The 25,357-nt window shown below is 37.0% G+C and overlaps 1 protein-coding gene and 1 long non-coding RNA gene across 2 annotated transcripts in view; one reads left to right on the top strand and one right to left on the bottom strand.

Annotated features, from left to right (window-relative positions):
- Positions 1-25,357, bottom strand: part of sbb (scribbler) — a 51,219-nt gene that overhangs the window by 17,284 nt on the left and 8,578 nt on the right. The window contains exons 2-3 of the mRNA XM_066286874.1: positions 23,736-23,756; positions 12,187-12,214 (exon numbers count right to left, since the gene is read on the bottom strand). The gene's annotated coding sequence lies outside the window, so the exon portion shown is untranslated. The remainder of the gene's footprint in view (positions 1-12,186; positions 12,215-23,735; positions 23,757-25,357) is intronic.
- On the top strand, positions 15,187-20,578 carry LOC136341671 (uncharacterized). Its single transcript, XR_010732529.1, has 3 exons — positions 15,187-15,320; positions 20,195-20,336; positions 20,444-20,578. It is a non-coding gene; the product is annotated as an uncharacterized lncRNA (long non-coding RNA).

Here is a 25,357-nt window from a genome sequence, read left to right as displayed (position 1 = left end):
AATCGAACCTTGCACATTTCGCCTCCGGCGGATTTGCTAAAGCGTTCCGCGTTATTCCGTCCGATTAATCGGCCGCCATATTTTTTTCAAGCAATAAATCATGGGCTCGATTAAAACGGCCGACTTTTAATTAGCTAATCGAACTAATGGCGACAATAAACGATTAACGGAGGCATTTTGCTTTAATTTAGCGATTAATTCTGGCCGTCCTATCGTCGAACAATGCTCGCCCTAATAATTTCCCATCCTGCTATTTACTACTGTTTGCATAAACAAACAAGTCGTCTATTACGATCCGTGGGCGCATATACATAAATCACGTGGTCTGGTGATTGTTTGGAGAGGTTACGTGCAAAGCTGATGCGTCGGATAGCAAATAAGGCACCAGGATATGACTCGTTTGTTTGCGGATTAATACGGCTTATTGGTGCCGTGAAATAGTGAGTACTGGCAAAGAGATTTATGCTGAAAGGCTGGAAAACGCCAAAAATGGTCATTTTTGTACAAATAGCTTGATAGAAGCCTATATTTCATCTTCTGTCCCCATTATGTGAAGTCTAGGTCACCAGATTTAATGCAAACCAAATTGTAAATAACGGTACCATTTAATGTAACAAAAGAAACTTTATCGACATTGTCGACACAGCATTGTAACACGTCCTGCCGGTCCTAGATCGCTCATTACTAAAAAAACAAATTTGCGGCTAGACTTGCACATCTCCGATTGCCAACGCAAAGCGCCACCATGTCTCCAATTGTCGCTATAAAATCAAAGCTTTAAGAATATATATCTTTCAAATCGGATAAAAAATCGTACCTAGCTAGAGTTTATGTTCATCTGTTTATCTGGTAAGTTATTATTATTTGTTGCTTAAATGTAGACATTTCACAGGCTTAACTTCATTCAAAAACTGTCAAATTTCCCCTCAGGTATAGTCGCATGTTTCCGTGTCTGCAGTAACCAGGCATACACGTGTATATTGAAATTAAACGAGGTCAAAGTTACAACGTTTTACATGGGGATGTAGCAATACATTTTTCGGTTTTCGTGCGCTCGTCGAATATTCGACATAAAAACGTTTTAATTATCACTAATTGCACTGAGGAATTATAAATTATTTGTAAGATTTTCTATTATTATCACCACATAACGAGTTGCTCAGACTCTTCAGCCTGGGTGAATTCAAGTCTCTTCAGCGATTATTTCTTGAAACATTTCATTTGAAAAAACAGCAATACGGCTCGATTTAACTCATCGTGTTGAAACGATCCTACACCATTTCCTCGAATAAATTCCTTAGGTTATTCCAATAAATACCTCTTGTCGAACTTCCTAGGAATTCCAAAACACCGCCATTGTTGTCGATTCATTTCGCACGACCGCCGGAGTTAATAATTCCATTTCATTTCAGGGCATTCCGATTTAATTTTCGTCCACGTTGATTGGAATCCGGATCACGCAGCAGCCGGTTCGTGTTTAGTTAACTTAATTACCCGTAAGGTGCGCCGCTGTTTATATAATTTTCAGGAAGTTGGATACTTCATTGCAACCATGCATAATTTATCCTTCCACAGGATTTTGAGTTTGATCTTCTCCGAAAAGAAGAGGGGAACTTGGATAACCAAAACTAATTGGTATGTACGTTCGGAAATCGTTTTGAGGTCATTAGAATAAATCTGGCACAGTTCCAGGCTTTAAAACTTCTCCGCGGGCTAGTTGAATAAATATTAAGATGTCTATCTTGGCAATTGCTGCTATCAATGCATTACAATAAGTAGGCTTTGGAGCTTTATGACTTCATATTTCTTGTCTTTCACAATCCGATCTAAAACGTATTTATTTAAACTTGAACGTTTCAGTTTTGTTGGAAGCAACCGTTGTGTATTAAGTGTTTGTGTTTAAAGTCGCGGTCAGATCAATATTATTAACTTGAAACTTCGATTTGTTTTCATTGTTCGTGTCATAATTCGTCAATCTATTGAGCATTTTCGAATTGAAACAAACATTCAACGTGCGATGGCGTCATGTATCATTTGTTCAACATAACTGTCAAGTGTGTCCGACAATAGGTGGCGCCTACCACAAGACCTATATTTTTAATATTCTTCACTGAGCTATGTTCGGAAATCCAAAAAATGGCTCATAATGGAAATTTGTGTTACGTTCTCATTTCCCAACTCCAGATGTATTTCCCGGACCATAAAGAAAATGTCTTGGCCGTACGTTAAAGTTCCGGAGTCGGGTTACGTGCCTGGAATCGTTGATTTGTTTGTGGGGCTTGCGTGGGTGTATTTTCGTGTCGACAGTATGGAATTGAGCGTGTTTGAGGAAGGCATTAAATGCTAAATCGTGTGGGAGTTGGCTAATAGAACAAAACCGAATTAAGAAGCTTGGAGTATCCAGAACTAAGGAAAACATGTTCATCTTCATTTAAATTGCGTCAACAATTGTGTCGCCAAACCTTAACTATAGATATATCGTTTTTACTTTAAGACCCTTATGTCTTTTCAAACTTAATAAACTACAAAACTGAAATTTCCTCGAAATTCTAACTCAAACTCCTCCCAGAACACTCTAGAATACTAATGCTGTTTACAATGCCTTTTTTCCCCTTTGGGGGCATTTTACTTTCCTAAGTAAGAGCCTGAAAGGCGGGTTTTAATCATTCTCCCCCGGAATGTTTCCTGCGAGAGGGTTTATTTCGTGCTTGAACGTAATTTCAAATGCAAATAAGTACGGATGAAATATTTTTTGAAAATGGCTCAGAAGAATTGCCCTTTGTCATCGTTTAAGGGTGCACTTGCAACAATTTTCAGTTATAATTTCAGAGCTTTGGACAAGAAATATATGATCCAACTCAGCAATAAAAACGAGTTCAATTCATTATTGATCCTGATAAATTACCACTGTTTTCCTAGGCGAGCTCAATCAATTTATTATTTACGATCCTGTACCGGCAATTTAATATTTTAACACTGTTCACCAAATATCCTCCCTAATGTTATTACCGAAAACATTATTTTCAATATTGGTTTTTAATGGTCTATCGGGTTTTATTGTCCGCTGATAACATGTTTTTCATGCTCATTCAATTACGGGAAAATTCCCATTTGCGCCATTAAAATCGTGACGCATGTTGTCATGGTTGTCACGGATCAAAGAGAATCGTTCCAAGCAATGATTGGAAATCAAAAATGTTAATTACTTTGAAACCGCCGTATGCAGTTTACGATTTAAAAAGATGTAAACGAAAAGCACGTCTCCATCTATCGTCCACATGCTGTTTTGCCGTAACCAGTCATTTATTGCAGGGGCAATAATTCCATTTTCCAATCATCCACGGTGCATTAAAGAGCATAATTCTTGGTGCCTTTTAATAACCGATCAATTCATACATTATTTTAATTGAAATTCCTCGAGATTTCTTACGAATAAACGAGTAACGATGAGAGTCAATTGATGAGGGTCAATTGAAATCCCCAGTCGGGCTCGATTTTAATGAGAATATCTCTCGAGCGAAGTCTTAAACTCATCATCGTCTGCAAACGAACTTCTTTTAATGATTCGGATTAATCGGTTTTATTTTCTATACGCTTTTTTAATCTGCAGAGTGGTAAATCTTTCAAGTTCTAAGGGTCACTCTGGAATTGGAAAAAATAAATGGTCGATTTATCGTTTTTTCTCTCAATGTAGTAAGAAAAGAGCAATAATTGGAATTTCGGTTGTTCCTTAAAATTTGGTAAATGAACAATTTCATAAACAAACCAGTTTGGGATCGGTCTGGCGTCTTAGTTTTGTGTAAAAATAGTTCCAAATTCGAATCAGGTGAACATCGCTGATCCTTTTCAGTGCAGTAAGTGCGCAGCAATTTCTTAAGCCTGCCTTATCGATTGAACTAACCTTGGAAACGTCCTTTTCCTTTTTTGTTCTCATACTCCACTAAGAAACATCACGTATTTTAGCGTAGCACAAAGCCCGCTTGCATGCAGAAAGAAAAATTACTTCTAATGGCTTTTCTAAAACTTGAATATGCAGGAAATGACAGTATACAGTAATTGCAACCGAGATAACAAAGCCAAGGAAAGACCTCGTGAACGATAACAATATGCAAACTAAGATGGGCAGATAAAAAAAATGAAGATTCCATGGCGTACTACATAGTAGATTTCTTACAAACAAAATGTATGTGGGACTCTGACGCGATTGCTACAAAGAAAAAAATAACTTATTTCGTCTCAGTCATCAAACGGTCCCAGTTGTATTGGGAGTGACATTGTCGATAACACAAAACTGAGGAAAACGTATTGAGTCCACGAATTGGGAACATTAAATCAAATTAATAGCGTTGACTTTTCCTCAAATTTATTACGTTCGCTGCTTAAAAATAAAACCAAAAAATCTGACAATCCTGAAACAACCGACGAGACGAAAGATCTAATTTGTCTTTGTGACGCACGTCGGCGGACTTTGTCTACATCCAGCTGGAATGCGTTTTGAAGTGTGAAAATATTACACGTCCCACAGTTTCAAATTGATGACTAATTACCAAAACATCGTGATTCAAATGGACTTGAAAATGAATATTTGCAGTAAAACAGCAAATGGATCATCGATCGAACCGCCGATACAACTCCTACGGGGGGCGGTGGGAGAAAGGGTGGAGGACGGGGAGTAGGGGGGCCTCAAAGAGGATTGTTTTCCGAAAAAAAAGTGACTTATTGTCTACAGTTACTGAAAGAAATAATAGCTTCCGCAAGAGAATAGCAAGGAAGGAAGCGCCGAGGTCCAAAAAAGGACATCAAAGTTGCGGATAACGGGAGGACCGTTTTAGGCCCGGTAAAGCTCCCGAAGTGAAAATAACGACGTAATTTGTATTCAAAACGAATATTGATTGAAAATGGGGCCGTTACTCGCTCCGGTGCCGCACGTTGGAAGCATTCAAAGCCGTAAACATGCTCACAATGGCCACATTGCAAAAATAGCTTGAGGAGCATATTTAAAGCAAATTGGTGGAGCGACCGCACGCAAATGGGCACGGACATAAATCACTTTTGGCCGTGTCAGATTGACATTTGGATCGAGGCGATTTATTTGCATTTGGATCATTGCTGGTGCGTATTGCCAACAATTCAATTGAGGCAAGGAAACTCGGTACGGGAATTACGGAGCAGTTTAGGTGAAAAAAGAAATTATATAAGATTTGTGCTCCAAAAATTATCATAGACCCGCTCCGTAGATGTACAGATAAATATAAACTGGTTCGTGGTTAACTAACTTAACAGGTTAACTGAGCATACTTAATGATGTAAGCGCTTTCAACAATTCAGTGCAGCACGACTATTTTTTGTTTCGCGGAAAATGAACACGTTGTTTTCAAATGCGAGAAACAAGAACAGACATACTTGGAACTGGAAGAGCGTGTTGTATTTCGAACTATGTGCACGAGCTACAACACAGGGACCCATATGCTCCCTGACACCTACAGGCTTGGCCAAAAGTATTTGAACAGTGTTAAAATTAGGAATAAGATTTTAGATATGTCAAAGTGATGCAGGTAAAGCCAATGAGACTTTCTCAAATTTAATTCCATTTCAATTTAAAAATTTTAAACAAAATTATACTCGTAAAAACGAAGAGTCTAAGGATTTGATAAATAAACAAGTAAAAATGATCAAATTTCCGTTGTCGATTCGAGTTTCTGCTGATATGTTTCATTAGAAATTTTGTGTCTTCGTTTTTGTATGTTTTCGTTGTTGTATGTTCGGACTTGAGTCAGTGACTGACCTACGGCTAAAACTACAAAGCTAAGCCTCGAGAAACAACTTAATCTCTCATGTTTACGTGAACCAGGGAAATCTTACCATGAGATTGCGAAGAAGTTGATATGTTCAATTGGCACTGTTTATTCTACCCTAAAATGTCTTCAAAAACGTACTACGCACAAGAACAGACCGAAACCAGGCCATAGAAGATTTACTACTGTTAGAGATTATCGCAATTTGGTTCGGATGTCTTTGAGAAATGGTCCAAAAAACATCTTCAGAGTTAGTGCTCGAAGTTTCGGAGCAAGTTGGACGTAGTATATCGGCTCGAACAGTAAAAAGAAGGTTCAACCAAGCCGGCCTGCGAGGTTGTAAAGCCAGGAAACGTTTTTCGCTTTCTGAAAAAAAATCGAAAAGTAAGGTTGGAATGGGTCCAAAAACATAAAAATTGGCCGGTTGCAGTTTGAGAAGATATCCTCTGGCCTAATGAATCAAATTTTGAGGTACGTTAATTAAATAGTGTACCTTATTCTTTGAACCCATCTGGAATTTTTACGTGCTTGAGAAAAAATTTGCAAGGCATTTTCTGTAAGGATGGTTTTCTCATTTTTGAAGATTTTTCCAATTCCGAATTCCACGTTTGTCCGTCGACGAATTAATAAAAAAAATTCAACCCCGAATGCGTTGTTGGAATTGTCAAACAGGGAGGAGGAAGTATTATGATTTAAGGGTGCATGACTGGCTGCCGGTAACGTCGGCGAAATGTATCTTTGTAAAAAGCGTATAAATAATGCGACATACTTGAAAACTTTCGAAGCGACTCTTTTGGTGACGTGAATATGGAAGGTGCCCAGTTTCAATAGAATAATGCAACTTGCCGTAAATCGAAAGCCACTATGAGGTGATTGGAAAAAAACATCCCGCGTCTTCCATGGCCTGCCCGGCCACCAGAGCTCAGCCCTATCGCGCATTTGCGGTCACATTTAAAGAAACAAATACACAAACATAAATTAACTTCCAAACAAAGTCTTTCCGAAGCTTTGGAAGTGGAGTGGAAAAAAGTTTCGCAAGAAATATGTGGCAAACTTGTAGCGTCGATACCTCGGAGGGTACTTGCGGTGATTACTTCTGGAGGGCAACAAAATATTGATTTTCATTAACAAAAATAATCATTTATTCTGACTTTTCTTTGGTTTTATTTTAAATTAGCTATTTCTAGCAGTTTCAGCAATTTCGTGAAGGTGTGCAGGTACTTTTGGCCAAAACTCTATACTCGAATATGAACGTGAGAAAGTTGTGTTTGTTTCAAATGAAAATAGCTCAAAACGCTCGTTAAGGTTTGTTCTAAAGAAATAAAAACAAATTGACGTCCACAAAATATCCTTCAAACCAAACCTACCCACACGGCCATAAATCCCGAATCAGTCACGTACCGGACGGGCTGTTAACCCTCGTGCCAATTGCCGATACTTCTAAATTATCCTGTAGAAGCTGCACCTTCTGGAAAATAAATGGGAAAACTTTAGAGTTTTCCCTTGGACTTTTTATTGCCTCATCAAAATGGGGAACGGGAATATCGCGTGTTTCCAGAAGGCAGAAACGCCAATAGTTTTAAGTTTATGCTCATCTTCTTACAGTCACGATTTGACTTTATGATTTGCACACATTGAAATAATCTGTGTCGTAGACGCCAGAAATTGAAAACGACTATCTACCGATTATCGACTTAGAGAGTTTGTGGTAAAATGCGTTACTTGTGCAAGCGTTGTAAAATTTAAAGAAGAATCCGCGCAGAAACTTGCTGCGGCCTGCGCAGAAAATCACGGAATTTCCGGTCATAGTATTTGGAGAGTTTGCCTAACAAAAGTTAAGAAAAAAATCATAAAAATATTGAGAAACCTTTCCTTGTAGATTTTATACGTTTCTGACCATGAAAGTTAGGTGATTTTTTAGCCGTATATATATATATATATATATACATGTGTATAGTTTTTTACTTACAATTTGAATACCCTGCAGAATTGCCGTTTTCGAAACCGGAAGTTGCTGAAAAATAAAACTAGACAATTTTGAAAACCAAACTGAACATGAAATTCATTGCGAAATATGTATATCGAATATCCGACTCAGAGAAATGAAGAAGCTACTGGAAAAAAACATGGCTAACCATTATAAACTTCGTGAGTAATCACAAGCACAAAATTTGCACTTCTATGCGTTAAATATCTAGACAATTTATGTCGTGTATGAAAATAATTATGAGAAACTGCGGAGGTTAGTTCGCCAGTTGTCACTCTTTGCAATATCTGTTGTTGCATCTTCTACACTGCGAAAAATCACTGAAGTTCCGAGCTACGTTTTCTAGCGAACCTGAGGGAAGGTTTTTTTCATCCCCTTTTGTAAGTTCAGCTTCCCTTAAGCTTAAAACGTATGGTAAAGCGTTCGAATTTGAACGTGAAGTAGCTATAATATTGCTTCCATTTGTGAAGTTAATATGCCTATAAACAGTTGCAGGTATCTTCTCAGCTAATTTGCAACTTCCATCCTCGAACAAACTTTACATACTCGTAGTTGCAGATGTTATCTCGCCCATTTATATGTGTGTATAGAGCTGTATAAATTCCCAGATAAAATGCAAATTAATGACTGTAATTATCGAGAAAAGAACAACACACAATTACAATTTAAAAACAATTTTAATCTCGGATCGAGTCGTTCTACTTAAACCCATGTTATTTAATGATATTCAAGCGGTCGTAATATATTATCCCACAATCGGGTTTTTTTTTTTAATTTGAAATCGATGAGACATCCCATTATGGCATGTGGATGAGAACGACTACTTAAAATCTACAAGCACTTCAGATGTGGGGATTATTTGTTGCTTTTGACATTCTACAGTGTTTAATTGAACCGATAAGTAGGTATGTAACCGTAGCAGTGTGCTCATGTTTTACTATGAGTCCAATGGAGTGTGTAATTAACCGATTGTTCCAACTCCTACTTCGTCATTTGCACGTAGAAAATCAATTGGTCTCAGAGACGGAAAAATGGACTTTACTCACTTCTCGCACACGAAAACATAATTAATACGACAAAACGTTTGACGTGTTGTGGTTTATCGAAAAACTCCCGTGGTTCAAGTAATTACGGCCATATTCGAGGTGTAACAAGAAATTAAATCCGAAACTTACACGTATCCACATTCATATTTGATGTAATTAATGCCTTTAGCTGGTCTCGACTTTATCTGCGGGCTTAAATAATACATTAGCAGCTTTGTCACGCAAGCTGACCATCAAGCGATGTAATGCCCGGTATAAATTTAAATACGAAACCAGTTGTTGGTACACAGTGGAACGACCCGCCGCATTAAAATCACAAGCAAAAAATCCGCTGTATAACGATGCTATCATCAACGTTCGGTTTGTTTTACGTTATTGCTGTTTGTCTTTCAATCGGCTCTGCATGATTCCTTTATTGATTTTTCTTATCGGTACTGCCGAATAGATAAAATAATTAAACAAATTTTCTTCCCGCTTAATAAAAAAAAAAACTGGTTCTTACAGGGTGACAATCGGGCGGATGCCCGAATAGAGGAAAAACTCAATTCAGACCCGTCAAGACAATTTCGCCTACAGTAAGTAATATATCTCTGTGTGTGTAGTACGCGAGGAAGACACTCAGAATTGCAGTATATCTTGTTTTCTCCCGAATTTTTCCGCTGTTCAATTCAAATCGGAGAAATGGCTGTAAATGAATAAGCATTTATTGATTTCTAATTTCATTAGAAGTAGATTTAAAAGGTTGTAAGAATGTCTATAAAATTAGATAGGGTGTGCTGTATTTCTGTGGTAAATCTCAATTGAAACTTATCACGTATTGTTCGAAAATCCACGATATACATTGTAAAATGGCACAGTAGGAGTGCACATACTACTACTTGGTTTAAGTCACATTAGGCAATTTTTCTCGATGTAGCAAGCGGGCAAGAGACGTAATTCAAGACTTGACAAGTGAAAATGGAGAAATCGAAATATACCTTTCTGAACAATTTTTCTCTCTTCTAATCGCATGTGCAAATGCCTCAGTTGTCAGTCACCAGCTTTTTACGCTTGCTACACTGAAAAAAAGCACATATGTTCATTTGTATTGACATTTTTCTCAAATATATAAGAAGTACACGTATATATCGCACTCGTGCCACAATAAGGGGAAAACTTATATTTCCCGCGCTGATTTCCTTGCCTCCTACACCGAGAGAAATTACCTCTTCTCCTCTGACGATTTGGGTTTGCGTTTTTTTCCCTTCGCATCGACCCAGTTGGAAAAGTGGCGTTTAGCGGAATATTTAATGATATTGTGAACGAAATTTGCATTTTGGGCTTCCTGAATAAATAATATACTGTGTGTCTTGATATTCAGGCTGCCGCACTGGATGTGTGCTGTTTACAAAACACAATGCGGGTTTACTTTACATAAAACGTCGTGTCAGTTCGAGAGCGACGTGCACCTGACGGCAAGATTATTCTGGAACAATTTTGGCTATAAAGGCGTAACAAACTACGGGCTTTTGCATGTTTAAACCGTGTATTTTTAGAATCATGCGAAGCTGTTGCATAAATGATGATTGTATAGCGAATTTAAAGCCTCGTTAAACTATCAGAGATAACGCCCTGTTATCTTTGAGGGAAAACTTGTTTACAGCTGTTGGAGTTAGACAAAATAAAGACAGTGATAGTCATCAAGAAAAGAGACATCTGCTTTTATTTAGCTCGCGCGACAGGCCCCGGAATGAAGTTTAATGGGTTTTTGATGTAAACTTGTTGAAGGTTGGATGTCGAGATATTGAGATGGGCTCGTAAAAAGGGGCTTTGTCCTCTCGTCATTGCCTGGTCATTTCGTGCGGCTTCAAGCTCGTTTTTTATTGGTTTTATGTGGTCATTTGGGATGTAATGGAGTCTGCTTCTCGGATAACACCACACAACGACTGTTTTCTTTGCGAGAATAATAAAACCCAAAATAGGTGATTTTTCTCAGTGTAGCTTCGCACAACTGGCAGAAACTCCTCAATCATCAATTAAATCAGGGTAAATTTAATAACACAGGCACATTAGCAGGGCCTCGGCTACATCCATTGTTTTCCGTTTTAATGGAGCCGAGCGCATAGAATTTTACGGCCTTGACAATTTTACGATTTTTAATGCACAAATTGCAGCACTGGAGCTATTAGTGCTGGGTATAATGGTAATAATTATCGACCTGCCTGTGTACGTACTTAGTTTGCGTGTCTTTCATGGCCAGATTGCACGACCATGTATAGAGTTATACAGGGTTATACAAACGACCGGCTCTCTAAATGGTAATAACTGGTAGCTTTGCTGCTGAACACGTACGGTCCGATATAGATAGCGGTCGGTTGCTTCACCTAGTGATGTGGTTTCATTGGAACATCGTCTCTATTACTGCGGAATTAAGTATTTATGTAAAGCTCCAGTAGTTATTTAATCGATGGCCGATTGTGGTAATATTTGTATATACGTATTGCAGTCAACTAAAATAGTGATCAGTAATTTCACATGTCTAAACCGTTACTAAAACCAGCAAACTGATACGGGTTCTACCATAAATCAAAGTCTCTATCATTGAATTTAGAGAATTAAGTAAAAATAACGTTTGTTGTTTCGGAAACGAAATCTGTCGATTTAAGAATTACTTTTAATAAGTGGCAAAACGATGGACGGAAAAAGATCTTCTACATTTAAAAATTCTATGTTTTATTCAAACGTCGTTTGACTTTGGCTTGAACAGACTTGGAAATCGTACGAGACCTGCGCCACTGATCAGGCTAACGGAGTAAATTTGTGGTTTCTGAACAAAAAGTCTTCTATTTGTTAATGCTTTTACACCGCAATTCAAATGCTTTTTCATTATTTAAAAAAAAAAACTCCTTTCCACGCTTGGCGATAATGAATTCTTTAGTGCGAACATCGATAGGAAGGCACAATGAAGATTAATGCTTGCCGGCACCGAGACGAACATCGACATTCCCCACATGGTTGTCGGCAATCTCGAGTCCATTAAAAAGCCCCGCAAAGGAGAAAAAAAGACACAAAAGCCCAGGGACTCTGAAGATGTAATTTGTAGGGAGCCCTTCGGGCTCAACTGTTATTAATTACGCCCCAGGGGTCTTTCAGCCCGATTAATAATAGCTTTTTATTATTTACGACCCATCAAAAGCCCACGATGATTGTCCGATTAACGTCTTTTTTCAAAAAGTACGTATGAGGTGTGACTATCGAAGCGAGGCAATAATTGGAAGTATGGAAGTGTGACTAATGACTCTCTTGTGAGCTGCTTGACCGCCCGCCCATACAACTGAAGTTCACTGAAATCCCAAAACATTTATAAGGTAATACTTACACTAAATGCCGAATTGCTGACACATCACCTGAAACAACAAAAACCATTTGATTAGCATCTAAATTACGTTGAGTGGGCATTACAAAGAAATTCACATCGCATCGGTGTCGAAATCCCGTAGCGAACATCCGTCAACGGTAAAAAAATCCCTTGATATGTCAATCTCAATTCAGATCATGTCCCCGATAAAAAAAAAGTAGACGAGAATTCGAATGAGGCCACCTGACATGCCGGACTTGGCCCCAACGAATCGGAACACGCACACGAGTGACAAAACAGACAAAAAAAATCATTATCGTTTTTCAAACAACATAAATCAGAACAGTAATAAAACCGCCCACGGGCGATTCCATACACCCAATAATGTAACGGTTGATTGGCTGATTTCCAACTTGTTAAATGGTCTCTGAAAGTCAATTTGTGTTACATTGTGGATCTAAATTACACGTATTATAGCTAGGTTCGACTTGCTTTTGTAAATATCTCTTTTAAATTCATTTAAACCCCGCGTTTTATGTAAAGCGCTTTATTTTGTTTTGATTTGATTAATGATGCAACGTTATGTTGTTTCCCCCGTTTCCAGCGGTTGAGCAGTCAAATCTCGGTAGTTTTTGCGAATTTAATCGGATTAATCGAATATGAAAACTGTCGAATCATTTTCGAAACAGTTTATAAAACAAAAATGAACTTCGCTTCTGCTTTTTAAAATTAAATTTGACGGTACGATTCAATTTTAATACCTTTAAAACGTGCTTAAAACGGAGAGGCCCCATCGGGGCCAGTGCCAGTGATCAAATCTGGCTGGACGTCACAAAAGGAAAATGGCAATTAAGGTACATCGAGTACATGCAAAGATATTGCTGAGGTGGCAATTTATTTTCAACTGTCAGAAACCTCCTAGAGGACGGCAAAACAGAGGAAAGCGTTCAAATCAAAGATTATTCCCAGTATTTCTCCATAATTTATTGTGACGATAATTTGAATTTTGCTAGTAAAGAATTAGTTTCTCCTCGGATAGAACTGGCACCTTTCTTTAGCTTTTTCACAAATAAGCTGGAACTGCCAGCCTCAAATGGATCAAGAAAATACTTTTCTTCTAGTGAACAAAGATTCTCTTCCCTTTAGATTAATTTCGTCAGTTTCCTTCCTCAATTTTGTTTGAAATCAAATAGATGCATTCAGTGAAAAGGTAAAATCGAAAAAGTTCTCTTTCTTGTGAGCCAATTAATTCGGCTTTGCGTCTCTCCATAACTTTTCCACAAATCAGGTTGGAATTTTAGATAAAAAGAAAGGTGAAAAAACATTTCATCCTCTGGTAAATTGGGTGTTTTTATCCTGAATTTGTGCAAATCAGGTTTACTCTATCTTTAGTGTCAACCTTCCAGTTGGAAATTATTATTTTGGAACGCCATTGACGGTCGCTTGAAATTTATGAAAAAAAAAAGGAAAAACGCGGAAGGAAATTCATGCCGTTGATGGACTGGAAATGTGTAGAAAGGGCGAAGAAAATATCCCAAAACTATAAATCAAATCCCTGCTCTTTTACGCTAATTCAACGTTGTTCCTCCCTAAAAATATCTCTACAAAAGAGGATAAAATTTAAGCTAAAAAGGTCAAGAGACTTCAAAGCGAGCTTCGAAGTAAAAACATGAAAGAAACTCTTTTTCTTTGATGTATTTTAGCGACTATAAAAAAAAAACGTCCTATAAAAATCTGTTTTCACTTTGTGAGAAATCGTGACGGTTTATACCGACAATTTGCGAGGGTAAAAAAGGAGGTAAATTGTGATAGTAACGTAATGATGCAAATGTTGGAATAGGAATGTTATTCGTATTAGAACGAATCCTGATTTACATAAATACCTTAGATAGTGTTGTTAGTAATAGGATCTCTTATTGCAAACAAATGTATATTTCGAGGTACTCATTATGCGGAAAGCTCTTTAAATTTAATTACCACTTTACACGTACTTATAATACATCAACGAGTCTTATCCAAATTAGGTTTGATTGCTTTGCGGGATGTTTTATACTTTTCCCTAGAATCGGATTCTAAATTTAACAAATTTATACTGCTCACGCCTCCAGAAATTAATGACTGTCCCTGAGGACGTTTTCATGGCGCATAAAACCAGGTCTGTGTTCACAATCGTTTAACATGATATGTTATCTTAGCAACATATTAATGTTATTTAAACATCATTAACGCAACAGCCACCCGACTGTGTTATTTTCGCGACACGGCCAAAACCAATTAACGATGCACACACGGTGCAAATATTTTATTTTCGAATGAAATAGTGGAGCTTTTTAAATTTGGCTTCAAGCACTATTTAACATTCATGCCGGGAAATTAATGGCAAGAAGAAACTATTCGAAAACCGCGGGATAAATTGCCAGCTTTACGCTCTGCCAGCCAAACATCAATTCGTGTTAACAATGCGGACCTCAAAATTGAGAGGGATTTTTGGAGATCGTGATTTGCTTTGACGCAATTATTTTATTACAGTGATTCACTGTTTTTGGATGATTAGTTGGCATTAAAAAGCGAGACTGGAAAATGGTAAAAATCGTAATTCGCACATTCCGTGCTTGAGCAAATATTAAACACGCTAATAATTTAAACTTCCAGTAAACACATTTTCTCAAATAGAGTGAAGGCATTCGAAAATATTTACGAAATTGATAGGGAGCTGTTTGTTTTACACTTAAAACTGGATCCGTACGATAAGAATACTCATATTTTTTCGGCATTTACATAAGTCGGCGAGCAAATGGTACACAATAACGCAGCACAATTGATGTTACGTTTCATCGTTTTCCATCGACGGAAACCGCTAGTTTACTTAACCAACAGGCAAACAATAACAGATAGCAGACAATATCAGAGGGCATAATCTCTAAATGTCAACAATTCATCAATAACGTTAATATTCAAGTAATCATCAACTTTTGGATTAAGGCAAATATGACTAAATCGTCTTGTTTTGATTCCGTTAAACTGTGGTCGAGCGTTGTAAAGGCCCTTTCAAACCCCTAAATAATCGCATTAACGACTTAAGGTTCTTTTTGATGTTAATGCGGAACAATTGTTTCAAGAAACAGGGAGCAAGAAGTGGATATTGAAAATATGCGGTATGTATTGTATGTGTTATGTATTGTATATGTATTGTATGTATTATATGTACAAATTGACTTAAATTTAAATGGAAAACATCTGTACAGGGGGTCTTATAAACACGCCGACAAACTTTCAGTGGATGTAAAACTCATAAAAACAAAAATTTAGAATAAATAAAGTTAGGTCCGAAATCGGTTTCGTTTCACGATATAGGGTGTTTAATTTATCATTATATTATTTTTATATTTCAAAAACGGTTTGAGATACGGGTATGAAACCGCTACGACGGGAGAAACGTACACGTTCCTGAGTAGGCAGAATATTTCCACTTACACCAGTATTGTCTGTGCAACCATTCAATGGGACGTTTTTGGGTGAAAAGAATGGTACGCCACTAATTTTTTTAATACAAATATTTTTTCAAAATATCACATCAATTCTTATTAAAAAAAAAGTCTCTTAGTGTTTTATTGCACAAGTAGCCGTTTTCGAGATAAAAAAAATATATTTTCCTTCCATGTCCCTACCAAAAAACCGGTATAGATTTCCAAGTGCGACTTTTTTGAATTATTTAGGAGAAATTAATTTAGTTCTATTTTAGTAGAGGTGAAGGACTTTAAGGCAAACAATTTTATATCCGTATCCCAAACCGTTTTTGAAATTAAAAAATAATAATAAAAATTAAACACCCTGTATCTTGGAAAAGAAGCGATTTGGGAATTAACTTTATTCGTTCTAAATACTTGCTTTTATGAGCTCTACTCCCTCTCAAAGTTTGTCGATACGTTTATGAAACACCCTGTATATTCTGTATGGCGCGAGGCAAAAAACTTATGTCTTGAAAGTAGTTTTTTTGAGATTTTAAGCAATCGCAATAACGCGCCACTGACTTGATCAAATGTTTGAAACTCTGAAGATTCTTTTGTTTATAAAACTTGAAATTTACCGGGTCGGATAAATCAGTGGCAATAAAAACAAGGAACTCGACTTGAAGCCTTGAAGATTCCCCTATAAAACCCTTACCAAACCGGAATAATACCCGTTTATTTTGTTAAAATCAGTAGCGTTCCCTTAAGGTCTTGTACAATCAGACACATTTCAGAGAAGCATGCAACTGGACACTTATCAAGAGTTTAAAATCCTTAAGATTCTCCTACCAAAATCTCAGATTTGCTCGATAATTTTTACGGCAGAATAGCAAAACGGATAAAAATATTTTAAAAAAATAACCTGCGATTCGAGTCGTTTTGCAGTAATTCTCTTTTTTGGGAATTCCAAGCAATTTCGAAGTGGCGAGGTAGTTAATAACTGCGAGTCTCCCAGTTACAGGATGATAAATTTACACGTTTTAAATGTTTTTCCTTCACACTTCCTACGATTTTTCTGACGTTTATCTGAAATTTTATATCTACCTATGCATTACCCTTTAGGGCTTATATCGTTTTGAAGCGTTAAGTGATTGTGAAAATCAACAGAACAGAATTTTTTTGGGGATGGTGAAACCCCCGTCAAGAGATTTATTTTTCTTCGCTAAAAGTAGGAAATCGATTGAATCGAACTTCAAGTCTCTGTTCTGCACAAAATGTTTTAATCGTATAACCGACGTCGATCCTAACGAATCCTAATAGTTAATGCACATTTAAAGATTGTGTTAAACGTCTCAAACACTGTAGGAGCAATGGTACTGAACACTTCCTATTTTCCCTTATATTTTTCGAGATGATTCGTTGCTCATACAATAATTTTCCATAAAAAAAAAGCAAACTAGTCCACTTAACAGTCAAGTACGAGCATTCGACGATGTCAAATTAATACTGGGAACATAAAACGTTCATTGTGTTCCGTCAGCTTTTGTTTGAAATGAGTTTAAGTGCTGGGGCCGAAGACGGGGGTACCGATATGCGATGGTACCTGATGGCGAACGAGATTAGAGCCAACAAAAACCGGATTGCTGTCTGCCCCCTTGAATACCTAATTGACTACCTACGAAAACAGGCTCGACAACCATCAATGTAAATGTAAAATGTTCCAGTTTTGTTCATATACAATAACTATAATAAAGGTAATTAATTCCAGTTTTCTAATCCTGATTCTATTGTCCCAGCCGTGAACAATGGGTCAGAAACCACATGTAAGAACTCTAAAAAATTTAGACAGTTCGTAACGATTTTGCGCAACTAATGTGAATAATCAATTTTTTAGTGATAACTGAACAAAATAACTCATTTCATTTCCTCATAATTCAGTTCTTTTTTTAAGGTGTCTAGAAATCAGGCTGGCTTTCCAAGACAAACAGTGAAGGAAATTCTGTTTTCTTATTTTCCACTATTTCACTTCTTTAAAGCTCCTTGGCGCACAAATTTAGATTTTACTCCTCGTAAATCGCGCTATAAATTTGTTATGTTAATTTAACCGTACATTTCCCTACAAAATTGGTCGAAAATTTAAATCAACATAATGAAGAAGACGCTCTTCTTGAATCCCTACGTTATGTCTTGCTTGTCTCAGCTTAAGCTTTTCTATAATTTTATTCGCGTTAAACTGAATTAAATCACTTCTAAAGGTCTACAAATTTCACGTTTAATCAAGTTCAAGTCCTCCCAAGTTTCTCTATAAATTTGCCACGTTACGTCCAGTTCACGATTTCTGCTAAATGTCCCAAACCATTCCAGAAGTTGACCCACGTTCAATTTCTACTAAATTTTAATGTTCCATAGACTGAAAACGTCAATAATTCTTCTGTGTTGTGTTACGTTCGTCCAAAACAAATTTATTTCGCTAAATTATAGTTAACGTCTCCTACATTACATTTCTCTACAAAATCGTTACGTTAGATCAATACAAATTTTACGTTGAATTAAGCTCCGGTTTAACCTGATTTACTGGGCTGTGAAAACTGAAAAATTGCATAGAAAGTTCGTGGATTACGACATAATTACTCGTGTTTCACTACAGTATTCAGCTTTTAAACGGAAACTCTACTTTTCTTCGACTTATTTCAATTATGTATTTCATCGTTGGAAATGAGTCACGCAACCGGTTATTAAAAATTGATATCGAGACCAGGAAACACGGCCTCGTCAATTAATAAAATGCGAAAGCCCTTAATCGCGTAAATGCAGTCATTATTGCTCCCTTTGCCCTAATTACGTACACGAAACGATACGTTTGGACGAGGGGTAGAAACTGTACACAAAACACTTTCAACGGTCCCGCAGGGGCGACTTCACCCCTCAAGTGGGTATATGAGGGTTGCTTCTCTATTATTCACATGTGAGTTTTTTGACTGATTTCTAAACAGTCTGATTATCGCTGTTGCCTGACAATCTTTTAAAGACATCGAAATCAGCTGCCTGTTCTTAAAATAATACACCAACGTCGTGATAAAGTCTTAATTTAAACGCACTTAGGGCCTGCGGCAGTGGTGAGCACCATCTAATTAGCTCTAAAAATAACGCTGCCGTTAATTCCCGGTTGGTTTTGACTCTTAATGCCTTTGATGCTTTGCAATTTGCTTCAAACTGTTTTGTTTCAAATTAAAACGCATAAGGAAGCCCCATTGTTCATTGTTTTTGTTATGTTTGGAGTCTCCACATTCCATTGTCTCAGATGTCTTAATCCCTTTTAGCGTAGCTTTTGCTGAAAAACCGTAAACCATTTATGAAACTGTTAATTTTCCCACGTACAAAAGACGATAAATATTACAGATTGCAGTGCATCCGTCTATGCGACTCGTAATCGATGACAGAAATCTTTTATTCATTAAATGGGTCTTAATGATGTCAAGTTCTCGTCTTGGGCAAAAAAAGGACGATTTATAATACGACTTCACAGTATAACGAGGATTTCAATCACAGATACTTGCGCCTTAATGGTTCTTAATTCCCCTTTTTGTAGCAATATTAAATGACATGAAGGCGAATGGAACCCGTCAAGAACAAATTTGCTAAAAAGGAAGTTAAAGATTATTCATGGATGCCCTGCAACTCCAATAATTAGCAAGTCCGTTGAAAGAAAATCTTTAAAATACATTCGCGTGTATGTTAAAAAAAGTTCTATTCCCTGAATACGTTAATTAGAACTTGAATGATCTATCTGGAACATCTCTGGCAAATTTCACACAAAAATTCAAAAGGGCTTGAAACGCTCCTCCTCCTAGATCGTTAGATTCTCTAGAAGTGCATTATGTCTTTTTTACTTAAATATAGAACGTACAAATTGCCTTTGTTTGAACCCACAATTTCGACTGAAAGCCCTCGGCAAATCATTAAAAATATGCTTATTTGTCTTAATTTCAGCCATTTAAACGTGCCTTATATGCAAATAAATGCCCTGTCAATATAAACAAATTTTATTGCCAGTCCTTCGACCGTAAAGGCATTTTAATGTATTCGCTTTAGCAATTATCTAAATGGCATTTAAATGTCTATATTTCGTTCGGCTACATTTCATTGCTTTCAAATTAATATTTCACGTCGCGGTATGTTAATTAAATACCACCAGGACCACACCACTGATTACATCCAATTTATGTATTTTTAGGCATTAATTTATATTAATTTCTTGTTGACATACGTGTACACGACATGCAATTTACATAATTATTATGTCGTACTGTGGGAAAAGATTTTAATTAATAATAAATTTCGAGTGGGCCCATTTTCGCAAATTATTATCGGTTCCATTCTTCTAACCGAGCCAGGCAAAGTGAAAACCCCTCGAACAATAAACTGCGCCACTGTTTGAACACATGGGTCGCCCCAAAGTTATTAAAAGTTCCTAATTGATTTTTAAATCAACCGTACTTGATGGGTATCAAATATCAATAATCGATTGGTTCTTGAAACCCCAATTTCTGGCATCAATTCCTCATGAAACTTTATTCCAGAAAGACGTTCAAGAAAGCTGAGCGGTAGGGCTCCACGCACACCCAATCGATCTTTCGCCATATGATAAATTTCCTGGTGGTTTCGTAAGAAGATACGCACCATAATGCAGCAATAATGACGATTCTTGTGAAGCATAAGAAGGTAATAATGGGTTATTAATCTTTCTTTATCTGTCTCTGTCTCTGTCTCTCTGCCCCTCTCTCTCTCTCTCTCGGGCATAACTTTCATTTCCTTATGTATCATTTCAGCAAATTGCCATTTACAACACGGACAACTGGAGAATTGCCTGGGATGTAATTTATCGTCAAACATTAGGATTTGCTGAGGCGTGTCGTGTAATTGGCGAAATAAGACATTAGTTAACATCGAAATAGTGGCCGCTGAAACTCGATGGTAATAACTCGTTTACTTATTATATGTTTCTGACGCGTACAGTCAAAAATGAGTGCGATTTGTCCCATTAGATCCACCCTTTAAAGTCGAAAGCTGATGTTATGAGGGGTGGAAATACTCATCAAATCTAATACTTAATCTATTACTAGCTGTCTGTGACGCAGGCTGCTAAAACCGACCATATGGTCCCCACGCCATTCATTTCACCCCGCATCGTTCCGACTGATTAATTATGTTTTGTTAAGAATCAAAAGATGAAAATTAATTAGTTCCGCTATGTCCAGTTTACTCGCATCTATTGGGTCGAATTTAGCGCGCGCTCGCGACTGGGCCATGCTGCGCGTACGACACGATTTCCAAGACGGACACAAGCTGATTCTCCTAGACATTTTGTGCTTTTTCGCTGAGAAATAATAATGACATTTTTATTTTCTCGTTCAATTCCTGACGCATACGATTACCATCGAAACGCTACATGATCGCTATAATAATCGCAACGAGGTCGCTTATTTTACACCATCATGGTGCATAACAATTGAGGCTAAGGCACATCCACTTCATTGCGGTAATGCCGTGGGGAATTAGAATAATGTTCCGCGAGTGGAACAATGATTACATTGTAATTCAGGTGCAACAATAATTCAGATAATGATTACTCGACGGAATGAACGCGCTGCTAATTAATAGCAATAAATCCGACGTAACGATAAATCTGCTTTGAGCACAATGGGAGTTAATTTGTAAAAGGTTAGTAGTAGATTATTAATTGTTGTTCAAACCACCCAGTTTGGAGTACTAATTTAAGTGAGAAGGAATTTCAGTAACCAGAAAAGAATGGAACTAGCCAATAAATCAGGGACACGTAACTAAATCATTTTAAATTGCTTTAAATCATGGACAACTCGTATTTAAACTATTACTTCATTTCGAACAATTTGTTACTAGATTAGATTACAATTTGAGATGCCTACATAGTAGTTCGATGAAATCGAGGTGAAATGCAACTTTAATAACGAGAAATAGTTATTAAGATCCCGGTGAAAATCTCTCTATGCCACGAAGGAAGTCCATTACACTGATTACATTAAATCAACTATTTATCTTTATTTAATTTCTCTACGAATCAGGATAAAAAAAAAACACCACATTTCATGATAGTTCTCTCTCGGTTATTTCGTGTTTCAGTTCCAGTTTGTTTCTCTCCGTTATTTTTCTACAAACTCATTGAATTTTCCCAACAAATAAAGGCGGAGTTTTTTCTACAAATCTGGTTGAAGTTTTATGTCTAAATCAAAATCGTGAATTAAGAATGTCTTTTTTCTGTATGCGAAACTTAGTGCGTCTGTATCCTCAATTTATCTTCAAATAATGTACAGATTTTACGACAAATCAGGTTAAAATTTGTGGTAAAAGGATGATTAATGTCACATGTTTGCCATGTGGGTTTTTGTCGCCTAATTTCTCTACAACTTTTTTCCAATTTTTCATTTATAAACGAGGCGAAAATTCTGTTCTCCAACATTAGTTCAAACGAGTTCCGAGGAGTTGAGGTTTCGGTTCAAGCCAGCGACTATTAATATTTCTAAAAACTGAACTTCCATATATGTAAAAATCGTGGTCAAATTCTGCAGAGAAATAGCGGAGAAAATCATTATTTTCCCTACTTGAAATTAAAGGGTTCCTTTCCTGCACTTCTCTATAAATCAGAAAGTTTCCAATAGCTCTTGATCTGTGTCAGTTACAATTTTACATCATTTTGATCGGAAACAACGATAAATTTGACTTAAATCATGCCAAACCGCCAGAGATGATGTTTTATTTATGGCATTCATCTCGTCATAACCCTCGGTTGATAGCGTGGGGGCCTCCACGAATTAAATAACCGTACGGGGGCACTGAACGGAGCTCCGCTCAAAAGCCCCGACACAAAGCAAGCTTATAAGAAAAAGCGATTGCTTTGTAGGGAATGAGGGTGAATGGTGCACGGCAAAAATGGGTTATTAGGATTTTCCGTAACTTTTTCCCTCAGAAAGTTGGCTTATTAAAGAGGTATTACCGTTACATAATGAGTAAATATTAGCAAAGATGTTATGAATAGGACAGTATGTTTAATTCATAAATTATTTCCATACCTGTGGTGAATATTTATTCCCCCTGGGAATCTTATCAATGCAAATCCCTTGATCATTCCTCCCCCTCCAGCGAAACTTTCAAGCTGGGAAAGAACGTTATCTCAACAACTTACACACTTGACTACTTTATGACACTTTTATTCGCATTTCATCGCATACGCACATAATTCCGTTCGCCCTCAAACAGAAAAACCTAAATGTCTCCCTTTCGCGTGACGCTTTGTCAAAAGGGACTCTCACCTCGCTTCGGGGCGGATTCCGAGCAATGGGGTGACATAATAGAGCCCCTGACAAAAGCCCTTTCCCAGTTTGGAGAGAAAGAAATTATGTTTGTGCTGTGCTTGGGTTGAGTTTTTACAGCGTTTGTGGAATTTTATATGAGGAAGAGGATATCTAAGGAGAGAGTTTTAAGGGTGAGGACTTTTAAAAGTGATAATGTTCTTAAATTTAATTTTTACCCGATGATTAAGTTGAACAAAAACAAATCAGTTTGCTGGCAGAGTGCCCAAAAGAAGTCTTCAAAAGCGAATTTTTTTAATGTCACGTGAATCTATATATGCTGGGTAAAGAGACCATTTTCGTCTCAGATCACATCATGTCACAGACAATTTTCATCTCTAACGCGGAAAAACCATTCAGGTTTTCCAATATAAGTTTTTCACGTCTTTATAACTGAAACTAAAACTAATCCTCCTAATTTGAATTTACATAGACATCATCTTCTCAGTTCTTTTCATAGAACTCTACCTAAATGTTATGCATGTTAGTCTTGTAGGTCGTTGCTCAACAGCGACCAACAAGAAACGTAATTGTCGAGGCATAATTTCACTTTGTTAACGCTAATGGAGTAATAAAACTGTTACCATCCGCGTTTCAGACATTTCGTTTGTAAAACAACTGTTTTAAAGGCCGCTTCTAAACGGGACTTTTTTGAATTTCCCACCGGTGTCAAACGTTGCGTAATTCCTAATTTACACACGAGCAATCGGCTCTGAAAGGACGAATTATTACTTACTTTCTGTCAACTGGACTTCACCTGAAACAAAGAATACAAAATTATAATGCTGAAATTTAGGTGAACGTTTAAGTTAACCTTAGGAATGTAATGCAATTAAAATACAAATTTACAAGGCAATGAAACCAAACGGTGGGCTATTAAATAATGATGCTGTAGCCACGTGTGGTTATAATATAAGTTTCTATGTGAAATTATTAATATACAAATGGCTTTATGAGAATAGACAAATTGCCGCAATCAAGTAGTAAATCCCACGACAAATCAGCTAAACACGGGTAATTAAATTGTATCCAATTAAAGTGGCTTTTTCGCTTTCCATTACCGAGTAAATTGATTCGTATGGACTCCTAATTGGGATCAGCGTAATATTTTCGCATTTGCGGTACCGCTCATTAGTCATTACCCACGGCTTAATTAGATGCTAAAGAGATGTATTAAAAGATAATAGAAACCGAGAACACGCCGTGGCTTTCAAAATAAATAATTGTTTAATGTTTCCTACGCGTTAACCATAATTGCGATAATAATACTTCGCCTGTTTGCTATGCTAATGCACGTTAAACATATGTTAAAATATTTTAATGGCACCAATTTTTTCGACTCATTAACAGATACACGACATACTGATGTAACCGTGTCATAATACAACGTGGTGGAGTGATGAAAGCACGGCTTTATGCGTACGTGGCCGTCATGCGGGCCGGATTTAGCTCCCGCTGAATCTCGCATAGGATAATAAACCAATTTGTTTTCATGTCGCAAACATCACGAAGTTACGATCGTTCGAGAGCAATTTCGATAACAAGTTCATCATTTTCTCAGGCTCGTGCACTAATGACCTCTTATTAGCTCGTTGCGAACCCATTTATCTCGCTTTAAAAAAATTGACTTCATGAACCCATGTTTGTGAGAAACACTTTCTCACTACGATGGTTTGACGCAGTGCGCGATGCGAATTACTACGAATTTGGAAAGAAAATGCTTCAAGAATAAAATACGATATGTTTGGAAGGTTGTAGAATGTGTGAAAGGGTCAAACGCCTTGAAAATTCATTGAGAAATAAAAGCAAGATCGACAATTCAGCCGGTTTGCATTTTCACGGTTTTGGTTTGAAAAACGATATTCTGTATTCAGGTCTATTAAGTACGGTTACTTGAGGTTATTTCAAGTTTACATAACTGCACAGTCTGAATGCCGATATTTTGAATTCGAGTTGCCGTTAAGTTTCCGAAACAGCAGAATAAAAAAATTCTTTTTAAGTCCTGCTGGCTCGAGACACAACATATTTTCATTAGAGTGCTGCACGCTCCGAAACCCTCCGTCAATACATCCAAAACGAACTTTAGATAAGACGAAATTGGTGTATGAGTCATTCCGACATACTCAACAATAACTCAATTATACTTCAAAAACCTAAACTGAGCAATAAATTTACATTTCATGTATTTTTTTTTGTTTCAAAAATAAATCACAAAAAATGGAAAAATGTACATTATCACATTTATCAGTGGCGAGATGCGAAAAACCGCTTTTTAGTTGGGCCTATACGACTTCCGTTTGATTTGGACCGAGGATTACGTCCATGTTTCAATCTTTAGTGACCCCAAAGAATTTTTGA

The sequence above is a fragment of the Euwallacea fornicatus genome, chromosome 10 (genome assembly GCF_040115645.1).
Source record: "Euwallacea fornicatus isolate EFF26 chromosome 10, ASM4011564v1, whole genome shotgun sequence".
In the NCBI taxonomy this organism is placed as follows: Eukaryota; Metazoa; Arthropoda; class Insecta; order Coleoptera; family Curculionidae; genus Euwallacea; species Euwallacea fornicatus.
Note: the sequence above shows the minus strand (reverse complement) of the source record. Positions and strands in the feature narration are given on the sequence as shown.